Here is a 13,579-nt window from a genome sequence, read left to right as displayed (position 1 = left end):
AAGCATTGCACCCTTCCCCCGCAGGACTGAAGAAGTACACTCCAGAAATTCATCTCAGTAAGAAGGTGTAGAGCTAGCTGTTGGCTTCAGGGTAACTACTTTCTCCATTACTATCGCCTCCTTCCCAGACAGTGGTTGATTTGAAATAGCCATGTGATCCAATTCTGGCCAATGAGAAGTTTGCCGAAGGCTTCTGGGAAAAGTTCTTATTTTTAAGCAAAAGCCTTGTGAAATCAGGCTCACTCTGGCTCCATTCAGATGTGAACAAGAATGCTGACAAGTGGGATCCCTGGGTGGCGCAGTGGTTTGGCGCCTGCCTTTGGCCCAGGAGACCCGGGATCGAATCCCACGTCGGGCTCCCGGTGCATGGAGCCTGCTTCTCCCTCTGCCTATGTCTCTACCTCTCTCTCTCTGTGACTATCATAAATAAATACAAATTAAAAAAAAAAAAAAGAATGCTGACAAGTGCTGTCGGCCACTAGGGGAGCCAAACTTAGCAAGAGACCAATATGGAGGAAGGAAAAACAGAGACCTGGAACCAACCTGAATGTTAGGCTACTTTTTTTTTTTTTTTTTTTTTAAGGTGCTAAATCTACCAACCCTGAAGGCTATCATGCCTCCAGATTTCTCTGGATCTGTGCTGATTATTTAAGCCAGTTTGTTGCTGTTTCATGTTACTCCCAGCCACAAACCTCACAACTTGTGCAGCTCTTTTTCATCTGCCTGGATTGCCTTTTCACTCATACTCTGCTGGAACCTCTTCTGACGTTTTTTAGGGTAAGAGGAAGAAGACTAGGCTGTAGGATAAAATACACTAAAAACTCTTCACGTATGTTACTCAAGTGCTTTCTGGGGAAGTTGAGCCATTCTCTCTCTTCCTGTGCCTTTTTCCAGCAGCAAACACTACTTGATGCTGAGATGTAGTCCCAGGGCCCTCACAGAGGAAAGGCCTATCCAGGAGTAGCTGATGCCCGGTGAAGGAGTTGAGAAATGGACCTGCCTGGAAATCGAGGACATGGGGCAAGCAGAAGGATAAAGGAGATGATGAGATCTCAGCCTGGGCCCTGCCAGAGATGGAAGTGGGGAGAGTTAGCAAGAAAGGTGTTGATGATCATCAGATGTTGAAAATATACGTGCAGTGTGCTGATTTGATTTGATATACATGTACAATGGGAAAGGGTTCCCTCCATAAGCTCACATGGTAACATTTCTTTCCTCTCCTTTTCTTTCTTTTTTTTTTTTTTTAAAGGATTAACTTTATTTGTTCATGAGAGACACAGAGAGAGGCAGAGACACAGGCAGAGGGAGAAGCAGGCTCCTCGCAGGAGCCCGATGTGGGACTGGATCCCAGGACCCTGGGGTCACGCCTTGGGCCGAAGGCAGACGCTCAGCCACTAAGTCACCCAGGCGTCTCCATAGTAACATTTCTTGTGTGTGTAAGAACATTTATATTCTAGTCTCTTAGCAAATGCCAGTTAGGTCTTATGGTATTATCCACTGTAGTCACCATGTTTTGCACTAGTCCTCAGACCTTATTCTCTATTCAACTTTTAGACTTTATCAATCTCAGTGTCCTTCAGGAGCGCTCATAAGTATGGCTGGTTTGTTCTGCTCACAACTTAAAGGCCCAGGGACTACCGGGTTAGATATGGGAGTTTTTTGTTTGTTTGTTTTTTAGATATGGGAGTTTTGAACAGGTGGTTCAAGGGCTGGAAAAAGTATAGACAAGTTAGCTTGCAGAGGTATAGAATGTGCCTTAATTCTGTACCTTGTTTTTCTTGTTGAGACTGTAAAGGTGTTGATCTATTTATTTTCACAAAGTATGTGGAAGAATGGCAGTATCTTTGGAAATAGTGATTTCCTAAAAGTGGGGATTATGATGTTGGAATGTTACTGAGATGGGTTGAGAAATGTCTCCTGATTGTCTTCACCAGTGGCATGATGGTAGTTACTCTGGAATCAGGTGACCTTCAGGGGTCCTTGTCAGTAAGGAAGTCCATGACACTGCAAAGCTTTGAAACCATGGAGTTTCCAGGATTTCCATGAGGGAGTTTGTTTCTGATGCTGATTAAACACATTCTTCTTAAAACAAAACAAAACAAAACAAAACAAAAACCATATTCTTCTTAAAGAATTCAACTTTTCTGAGGTTCAACATGCTACTTCAAGCCACCCATTTATAAATGATAATTTTTCCAAGTTTTCTGTTATTTTTTTTCCCTGGAGGAAAATTACGAGAGTCGTTTAACAAAGTAAGGCAAGCAAATGTAAAGAAAACTCCAGCTATTGTGTGAAGAATTTTGAAGATCAACGATGACATGGAGATTGGCATCGAATTTAGGTCTGGCTGAAAAATTCATATGCCACCGGGGAATGTGGACAGTGACCAGATGGCCAGGCCACTGGGCATTTGTTGTGATAACAATCTCTTGGGAGGTGGTCCCCGCCCCCTTTTCCCTTTTTTAATAGTGAGATCATGACAACCGGCATTTTGCAGAATGGAGCCAAGAGAACTGTCACTCTCTCTAATTTAAGAGGATGAGTGTACAGGCTGAAGAAAGTTTGTAAATGGTGTTATGACACAAAGATAAACAGGGCTGCTTCCCAGGGAAGAGATATACACGGAGGAAACTTCTTGTTTTTCTCTTCTCTTCCTCCCTTTATTCTTTGCTTCCTTCCCCTTCCCTTCTCCTCTTTCATTTTCTCTTCTTCTTCTCTTTATGAGCTAAGTGTTCATTATTCAATGACCTCAAGTTCACTTGCCTGAGTTCGAAGTCCCCACTTTCATCAGAATTCTAACCACTGCCCCCATCGCTCCTTGTCCCAAGATTTGAAGACAGAGGGCATCTGTATGGCTTCCTTTTCCTGTTTCCCTTGTCAGTATGTCCATCCTGCGCTAAGTCATGGTGCTCAGCACCTGAAGCCTCATGGGTCTTGTCGGCCCTGGTCGGTGGGGAGTTGGACCCATGGGAGGAGGCGCGAGAGGAGGGTAGACATGGATTTACTAACAAGCTGAGGGAGCTTTAGTTTCGGGAGCTCCTTCTGTTCCAGCCTCTTTCCAAGGCCCTAGAGAGGCCCTAGCAATGTGTTCACGTGGTCAAATGTTCAGCAACATGTACAAAAGTAAGATACTTTAACCATAACTCCACTGGCTTTTTCATTCCAACTTGCCCCTGTCATACTTTTCCTCATGTTGGAGAGTTAAAGTGACCACAGGCATTTTGGGGGGGATCTGGCTAAAGGGACATGGTAGAAAGATATATTTGGATGGTTCACAGTCACTTCTCCACGTAGGGAAGTAATTGCTAGCCATTGTGGCATGAGTACTCCTATTGCCTACCTATGTCCTCACAGGAAGGCATAGGGCTAGAGGTGGCATCATGGTATGTGTCCCATAGTGTCTGACCCTGCACACACGTGTGTAGTGGAGCAGAAACAAAGTTTTAAACGTATGGAGCCAGAAGGTAGTCTGTGGAAAAATGTTACAGAAGTGTGGAATACAGTCTGTTAATTTTTCTGGATTTTGTGGTTTGTGGTATTTGTTACTTGAAGTGTTTTTCAGTTTGCTGTGTCTGTTCTCATTTCAAATAAGCATTCATTTTTACCTAATTTTGAACTCATGGTTTTGTAATATTTTTCTTAAATAAGACTCCCTACACTATATACAATTTAGGTCCAACCTAACTTGACTCTGCCCCTGGAGGAGATGCTTAAGAGGGAAACTGAAGAAGAAGAGAGTGTGGGGAGCACTCTCCAAGGTGACATCAGAGACGGGCATGTGAAAGAGCATTAGGGGAAGGGGCATGGGATTTTCGTCCTTTGGTGCCCATGCTTATGTGTATGTGAGGTAGGCATTGCTAAGTGCACGGTGTCAGGAACCCTGTAGACATTGACACTTCTGCAGACTGTGGAGAAAAAAATGAAGCCAGAAGGGGGAAAGGAAAGCTGTGCTAATTGTTATAATAATCTACACAAATTGCTTACAACGGATACCTCATTACAGTATAGCACAATAATAATTATGTATACTAGCTAATGTTTCAGATTAACTTGACCAAGTTTTGATTATAACCTCACATATTTTCTACGTGTGACAGTGTTACAAAGTTTGAAGAATGAGCTCCAACAACTGACGCTTCGATTGACCCAAGATTTTAGTATGTCAAATCATGGTGCCTTCAATGGACATGTGTGCATGTGTGTCAACATCCTGTTCTAAAATGCTCCCCACTATTAAAAATAAATAGACTCCACACTTTTAGTGGTCAGAGTTATCTTCAGGCCAATGACCTCTTGGAAGATGTGGTGGGTTACATGTACCCTGTGAGACAGATCATGGTTTTTTTTTTTTTTTTTTTTTTTTTTTACTGTTGGCCAGATTTTTTCTGTTTATAGTTGTAAACCACCTTTAATGTAGTGTTTATTATTCTAATGTGCACAATGAGTATTTTTTTATGTTTTCCTTTAAATATATGCTCTGAAAATTTCATAACCTATGTATTAATGTGTCATTTTTTGAGTGCCACTATGTGCCAAAGATCCACCGCATATCTACCAGGCCTGTGAGAAAGAGGTATCCACAGACATACATGCTGATAGCGAGGGATGAGCTGTGAGAACAAGCATGATGTGTGAGTGCGCCTGCTGACTTGGTTGTGTGTGGGGGCTTGAGGGGTACAGAGGTTACAGGGTGAAAGCTGAATCTTGAAGGACTCTGTTCAGAAAGGCTTGGATCCATATAGAAGAAATGCCAGTTAATGTGTTAACACTCACAGTTAACATTTTTGCTTTCACTAAGCCCTTTTAGGATCTGGGTAAGAGGATCTGACCAGTCACAAGGGTCCCAGAGAGGAACATCTGCATTTTTGATTTTTCCCAGTGTATTTTGAAAGGATTGTTCTTTCAACTCCTTCTTGCCTTCTCTTGCCTTCTGTGTTAAGATAACACAAAGAGCCAGGGGAGCAATCAGCCAAAGCCGTAATTAACTTTCTTCTTGGATGGGTATAATGAAGTTTCTTGGCTGATGAAATTACTGCAGATTGTTTTATCTGATAACTCCTTTGTTGGCAGTTTTGCCAACATAGATGCCACTTTTCCTGAGCTTTAATTAGTCAAATATCTCAGAAGCACAAATCATGGTACCTTTAATTTGTATGTATATCAATATCCTGCTCTTAAATGCTCCAGGCTCCTTCCTGCATATTTCTCTTAGCACAATGCCTTGAACTTGGTAGGTGCACAGTCAACTTTTGTGAATGAAAGAGTGGATGAATAAATGAACCAACTTCCAAATAAGCTTTATTAATCAACATAAGTAAGTCTCAAAGTTTGGACAGTATGGGGAATAGTAAAATTATTTTCTTTCTTTTCTTGATCTTAATTATGCTACTCCTCTGCACCACCCCCCAAAAGTAAAATCAATACCCACTCACAAAAACACTTTAAATTCCAAAGAGAGAGGAAATAGTTAGTTCTTGGTGTATTTTTAAGCTCACAGGGGTTTTAAGACTAATTCTCTGTGAAAATGCATCTAATTCAGAAAACATGCTTTGCAGAGGTCCAAGAACAACACATATTTTCTTTGAACAGTTTAGGTTTAAAACACACACACAAAACTCAAAGAAAAAAAAAACCTCCAACCATAGTTATGGCTAAATGGCAAACACAGAGGAATGAATTACCCCAGATCACATCCATAAAAAAAATGACAGCCCTCCTCCCAGCTAGCCTGGTCTGGTTGGGGAAGACTTGTGGGCCAGGTTCAGGCATGAGGATCTTGTTCCTCTCTTGGGCCCCCAACCAAGGAAGTTTCCACTGTCACCTATTATGATGCTGATCTAAAGTGTGGCCGAGTGTGTCTGAAACAGAGATGGACAGAGCAAGACATGCCCAGATGACCCTGTGATGAATCACTGCCGAGGCTGGGGGATTCCTGCCAAGGTGAAAGGTTGTATAGGTAGCACATCTTGGTTCTGGTGTGTCTCTAGTAAAGACCCAGCTGTGTTTTCTTTTCTTTTCTTTTCTTTTTTTTTTTTTTTTTTTAAGATTTTATTTATTTGAGAGAGAGAGAGAGAGAGAGTATGTGCAGATATGATTAGGGGTAGGGGTAGATTGGGAAGGACAGAGAGAGAATCTTAAGCAGACTCTGAGCTGAGGGCACAGCCAGACTCAGGGCTCAATCTCATGACCCTGAGATCATGAACTGAGCTCAAACCAAGAGTCTGATGCTTAACCAACTGAGTCCCCCAGGAGTCCCCCACCCGTGTTTTCTTGATATCTCTCTCCACCACCTTGGATTTTGAGTCTTGAGTAAAGTAGAAAATTGTTCTCTCCTAAGTTATAGCCCCAACAACTAGGATTACCTATTGGATTCATCTTTCAGGCTGACATTAATAGGTTTAGAGATTAAATTTAAATAACAATAATTCGTAGACTGAAAATTATAGAATGAATTACAAGGGTTACTTTAAAAAATCCAGAAGTGGGAGGAAATACATTTCTCCTATTTAAGTCTGCCAGTCTTTAGTATTTTTTTTTATGGCAGTCCTAGAAAACTAATATAGTTATATAGATTAGCTAAAATGTTAGAGCTATTCCATGACCTTTAATAAAGAGAGCATAAGAATCCAGCAGAGCCTATAACCTTTCCCTTAGGGGTAGTACCTGAGACTTGATTCCTAAACTGTCCTGTTTCTAGCCACTTAGTTGAAGGATTTCTAGTTGTCTAATATGGACTCTGAGGCCTCTAGAATCCTTCCTCTGGAACATTGTCAGGTCTGCCTTGTAGAACTATTTCACTCAAGGTGGTAATGAGAGCATCTAAAAAGACAAAGGGGAGCCTGGGTGGCTCAGTTGGTAGAGTGTCTGACTCTTGATTTTGGTTCAGGTCATGAACTTGGGGTCATGGGATTGGGCCCCATGTTGGGCTCTGTGCTCAGCAGGGGGTCTGCCAGAGGTTCTCTCTCTCCCTCTGCTCCTCTCCCCACCCCTACCTCTAAAATAAATAAATAAATCTTTTAAAAAATAAAAAGGCAGAAAACTGGGACTTCTCTGAGATTACCAAACACACTGTAAGGGCTATTGATAACTATTCACCTAATAAATATCTGTACGTGAAGCAGAATTTGGTTCAAGACTAGGTTTCATTATAGTTGGTAGTGAGATAGTGTAGAAGGGTCAATTTACTACAGGTGTTCATGGGTACTGAGAATCCCTTCCAAGGACAAATCTTTACATTAGTGACCAAATGGGGTCTTAGTTTCCTGTGATCCAAATAGTGGCCTTCCCTTTGACTAATTTTAAATGAGGTTGTCTTTTCAACAAAACACTTATTTATGTTTTTTTTTTCCATTAGAGATTCCCAAAATATGTGCCACAGAACATTTCTCAAATCGTAGATTCTACAATTAAATAAATTTGGGAAACAGCTAAATGCATGTTTGAGATCACATTGGAAATTCAGAGTACGTATTAACATCATGTAAACGATATGAAGTCTACATAAAGAATATTGTTTAAATTTATTTAGTCCAGCATTACTCACAGGACCACAGATCATTTTTCCCTTTTGGGATGCTTGTTAATATCTCAAGGAACTGTTGTTCCAGGGAACATACTATCTATCTTTTTTTTTTTTAAAGATTTTATTTATTTATTCATGAGAGACACAGAGAGAGAGGCAGAGACACAGGCAGAGGGAGAAGCAGGCTCTATGCAGGGAACCTGACATGGGACTCAGTCCCAGGTCTCCAGGATCAGGCCCTGGGCTGAAGGCGGCGCTAAACTGCTGAGCCACCTGTGCTGCCTGGGAACATACTATCTAAAGTGTGGTTCTAGAAGGCTACTAATGCCTGTGATTAGATTGGCTCCTTTTTTTCTTCACATACCAGAGAGAATTCTATCTTTTGCTATTCACCCATGCATGCAAATTAAGGCAGGGCATAGTTTTACATCTATGATGCATCAAATAATTACATATCGTTATATATTAATTATATATCAACTAATTATATATCATACCCTCAGATTTGGCGGTTTATTTTGAGTGGTCAAGAATTTGCTTGGTAGTAGCAAAATGATGTATTGGAACCCAGGCAAACATCCTTGCAGAGCATACTGGGAAGGCTTTTCTAGGCCCTTTTTGTTATGACTCTCAAATGGTCATCCCATGCTCTGTTCAATTCCGCCCTCTAATTGTTTGCCTGTAAATATTTGTTCTTTTAAATATCTATTATTTCCTAAAATTTAAATTAAATGAAATAAAAAGGTATAAAATTAAAATGGTATGAACCAGACATTTCTGGACTCAAGTCAAAAGCGCCAATGAAGGAAAACAATGAAGGAAAAAAAAAATAATGAAGACAACGTATGACAGGGAGGAGCATGCACTCAGAATTGTCATCCAAAATGGGCCACTTGTTCAGATTTAGTCAAATTCTGGGCTGGCAAAGAGTAGTTTTTGGTTGCAAGTGAGAAATGTGCTCCAAGGGAGAACAAAGAATAGCCAATTTTAAACAATGCTAACTTAGCTAAGGCTAATCTAAACCAGAGGTGGGGTGGGGCCACTTGAGGGTGGTTTGGTGCTAAATTTTCCCTCTGCACTGTGTGCCTTCCTTTAATGGATCAAAACATCAACCACAAACAAACTTTAAAATCCTGATTGAGGGTCTTCTGTGATAGAACACTATGAAGAACAGCAAGTGAAAGAACATTCTCCTCCAGGATCATGTTTAAAAAAGGTAAATATGGATATGTGTGTGTGTTATATGTATTGCTATAAGTATGATTACAAAGTTTTCTGGGGGGTGGGGGAGCACATATTTCTCTCCTGGTCTTCCTCATGTAAATAAGTGCCATCATCATAGTACTCCAGCCAGCATCCTGGCGGTCATTCTTATTTGCTGCTGCTTCTTCATCTGTCACACTCAGTCTACCAGCAAGGCTGTTGCTGCAAAGTATATCTCAAATTCCCTCCTTCTTTCCAGTATCATGACTTTGTCCAAGCTACCAACACTTTATTTATGACATTGGAATCCCTCCCAACAGGTTTTCCTGCCATATGACTTTGGTTGGAACATTTACTCTCTTATTTCTGGTAAAATAAAGGTAATAGTTCCTATTTCAGAGGATAGATGAGAAATTTAAATGAGAAGATGGGGACAGTACTTGGTTAGCATAATGTATGGGTTATGGCAAGTTCTTAACAAATGTTACCAGCACAGCTGCTACCCTCCACATGAATAAGAACTTCCACTGGGATTTTCTTTTTTTAAGATTTTACTTATTTATTCATGAGACACACATACACGCACACACACACAGAGGCACAGACATAGGCAGAGGGAGAAGCAAATTCCATGCAGGGAGCCTGACGTGGGACAGGATCCTGAGCCTTCAGGATCACACCCTGGGCTGAAGGCGGTGCTAAACTGCTGAGCCACCTGGGCTGCCCTCCACTGGGGATTTTAATGTCAATAGATAAATCCCTTAAGGAGTGCATGCTATAAAAATACTCGGTTTTTCTGTGTCCCTAATCAGTGATTTAATACTATAATTATATATTTGCAGGCTCTTGGTTCACTGACATATTTTGGGGATTCACAAGAGAATTTCTATGTGATTTCACGTCTTAGGCATGCCAACCACATGGGCATGATGGAGGCCATGGAAATGGAAGATCCTGTTCAGTTTGGGGTGGTGAGGATTGAATGACTCCACTTTCTTCATGGTAACCAGTTGCTTTATATAAGCAATGCAACTAGCCCCAAATGAGGAAAGATTTGATGATACCTTTGACTTTAGACACAATTAGAAATAATTTACCAGGCTGAAATATTTAATAATGACTTGATATTTATGAATATGTGGCCATCTCTTTATTGATCAGTGTCATAAGGTAAGGACTTTCCTAGAGCATGGATTACCCAAATTTTCTGTAATCAGTAAGATTTGAAAGTAAAGTATGGTCTTTTAGGGGTTACTTGCATTTATAATTAAATTACTAGCTATGCTGTGCATGATTATGAACTAATCTGGAAATCAGCCATCAGAAAAGCATAGTAAACTTTAATTAATTTAGACTAAGGAAAAGGGAAGAAGTCAAAGCCCTAACAATTCATAAGTTTAAAAAATTAAATCTCTGAATTGGAAGGATAGCATTATTGAATTACATAGTCTATTAAAAATCATGTAGTAAGGGGGTACCTGGGTGGCTCAGTCAGTTGAGCATCCAGCTCTTGATTTCAACTCCGATCATGATGTCAGAGTTGTGAGATCTAGCCCTGTGTCAGGCTCTGTGTGGAGCCTGCTTTAAGATTCTCTCTCCTCCCTCTGCTCCTCCCCACTCACATTCTCTCTCTTAAAAGAAATCATCTGGTTAGTACAATCAACATGGATCACTTCTTTCATTGTCAAAACCCCAAGATGTGTTAAAAACTATCATCAACGGTGAAGAACCTATTCATGTACATTTGTGGGTGTGTATATTGATGTGTGTGTTTAGCTTGACATAGTAGTTTGTTGGTGCTGTCCGCTCATATTTCCAAGTTGATTTCCTTTAGGCAAGTGGTAGGATAGAATTTCTATGTTCTTTTGAAGACAGCCATGGCTATATGACTTAATTTGGCCAATAAAAAGTGATTGGAAATGATGTGTGTGCCTTCAGACAGAAGGCTGTGGGAGCCAGCACATAATATTCCACCTGTCCTTTTCCTAGCCTGGGCAATAATAGCTGACAACATTTGATTGTACGATTTCCAGTGGAATGGGCCCTGGAGTCTGGCTCTCCTGGAACTGAGCTTCTCATGATACATGGTGATGATTTCTCTCAGTGAGAAAAAAAACTTTCATGGTTCTAAGCTTCTAAGATTTCATGGTTGATTACTAATACAACAGCGCAACATAATGTAGCTCATCCTACCTGATATAAATGATAACAGAAACTCCAGACGTGGCATTGGCCATTATCTTTGAGAGCTGGAAATGATTCTTACAATTAAAAACCATAGGCAGTGTTGTAATTTATAATTATAAATTTATTATAAAGAAAAGTGGTGATTTATTTTGATGTAACAAATAAGAACTAAAATAAGAATATACTATTTGGAAGTAGAGGATGACATTATCAGTATGATCACCTATCTACAAACCCAAGAGGACAAACTGACAAAATGAAATTATTTATTCAACAACATAAATATATTCAAAATATAAATGTTCAGAAATTAACATTTTGGCATCAATCATAACCAGTTAGAAACTTTATTGGAAAAAACCCCTATCTTTTTCAATATGCAATACCCTTTAGTAATTCCAGAAGGATTAAATAGATAATTGTTTTAAAATGTGCAAGAAGAAGCACTGGAGATGTAAATAGGACACTGGTAAAAATGAATATCCACAGAGAATGGGGGTGGGTGGGGTGAGGAAGGTAGAGGTAGAGGCAAAACCTTTGTATGTACAGACATAAATGTATAAATTTGGCTCTGTAATCATGTAGGTGCATTATTTTTTTCAAACCCTAAAAACTGAATAATACTTATTTGAAAAAAATGAACCTAGATGTTATATCATGTAGGGAAATAATTTCTGTATGTAAAAACAGGGAGAAAATGGAAAGGAAAATATGGAGTTTTGACTACACACAAGTTAAAAGATTCTGAGTATGAAATAACACCATGAACCAAGTCAAAATTATAATGAAAAAATATATAATAAATAAATAAATATATTATAAATATATAACATATATATGACCAAGGAGATATTATTATGTCTTCATAATCTTTTCAACTCCAAGAAAACTATGAATACTCTAGCAGGAAAGTAGGCCAGGGTGCCTGGGTGGCTTAGTCTGTTAAGCATTCTTACTCTTGATTTTGGCTCAGGTCACGATCTCAGGGTGGTGGGATTGAGCTCCACATCGGGCTCTGCACTCATTAGAGAGTTTGCTTGACATTCTCTTCCTCTCCCTCTCCCTCTCCTCACCAGTTGAGAGCATGGTCTCTTTCTCTCTTTATTTCTCTCTGAAATAAATCTTAAAAAAAAAAGAAAAGGAAAAGTAGGCAGAAGACACAGAAGATAATTTATATATGAAAAAATACAAGTCATTAATTCAAAGGAAAGCAAAGGCCAATCCCACTAGTCATCAAATAAGTAAAAATTAAGATGAGAAAATTTTTTGTTTATCAGCTTGGTAGGTTTAAGAAGAAAGCTAATAAATACGGTGTTGATGACCCTGTGATAAAATGGGCAATGTTATAATAAAAAAATGAAAAAGCAGAAGTTTGTATCTTCCAATTAAAAAATGCATGCATATATGTTTAGAATAAAAAAAAACACAGACAGAAATATAGCGGAGTGTTAATAGCGGTTGCATGCTGTTGGCCATGCATAATTTATATTTTTTACTTTTACATTTTTTATTTTAAAGATTTTATTTATTTATTCAGGAGAGACACAGAGCCAGACAGAGACACAGGCAGAGGGAGAAGCAGGCTCCTCACAGGGAGCCTGATGTGGGACTCAATCCCAAAACCAGGATCACGCCCTGAGCTAAAGGCAGATGCTCAACTGCTGAGCCACCCTGATTTCCATACTTTTAGTATGTAATGTGTTTTTCAAAATTTTCAAAGTTTCTACAACCTGCACTATTTTTTTTAATCAGGAGAAAGTGTCATTTTTTTAAAGGATGCGAGATAATCTAAAGTCCCTCTGAATCTAGGTTTCCTCTTACCTTTTAATAAAAAATCTCCTCTTTTTCACCACAAATTCTACTGAAATATGATTTCCTGAGTCTGTCATCATTAAAGATAGCTTTCAGATGTTTTAAACAACTACTTTATGAAGTTACAATACCTAGTTGTAAAGTCAATTATAATCAGGTAGCAGAAATGTTTTCCCTGTTTTCTTTGTATATGTATAATTTTACCTGCACTATGAATTCATGATGTGGGGACTGCATACCTGGCGAGGACGGATAACTTTGGACAAATGTGTTGGACCTCTAAACAACAACAAAATAAAATAAAAAACACTTTGGGATATAATTCCCTTTGAAGTAACTAGTGCTTTCAGATCTTGTTATTTGAATTTCCGATCATTTACTGCTCCTTCAAAATCCCACAGGGATTTTGAACACTTTAAGGGTGTTTTCTTATCTCAAGCAGGATGCTGACCACGGCTCGGATATATACACACACTGTGCTGAAGGGATTGGTTCTCCACACTTCCCAGAATATGTTAGGCACTCAACAAATGCTAGAGCAGAATAGAAAAGAGTCGTGGTCTGGAATTAAGTTAGGGCATTGAGTTGCTGCAGAGAGGACAGCCCTATGCCGACAGACCGCATTCCAGCAGCTTCCAGGTGAGGGCCTTGGCATTGTCTTCTGGTCTTTTCGCCTGGATCAGTAAGCAGATTGCATTTCACTTCAGAGGATTAAGGTTGGGAGTTTAGCTCACCAGTTCCTCCTCAGTCCTGTTTGGGTTTTCTCCCTCGCACACACCTGGGGTGACATTGAACTCCTGGTCCTGTGAAGGAGGGGCTGGTTCCTGAGCTCTGAGTTTTGTGTGTCTGAGACTT

The sequence above is a fragment of the Vulpes vulpes genome, chromosome 15, assembly GCF_048418805.1.
Source record: "Vulpes vulpes isolate BD-2025 chromosome 15, VulVul3, whole genome shotgun sequence".
Lineage (NCBI taxonomy): Eukaryota > Metazoa > Chordata > Mammalia > Carnivora > Canidae > Vulpes > Vulpes vulpes.
The sequence above is the reverse complement of the archived record's forward strand: the minus strand, read 5'-3'. Positions refer to the sequence as shown.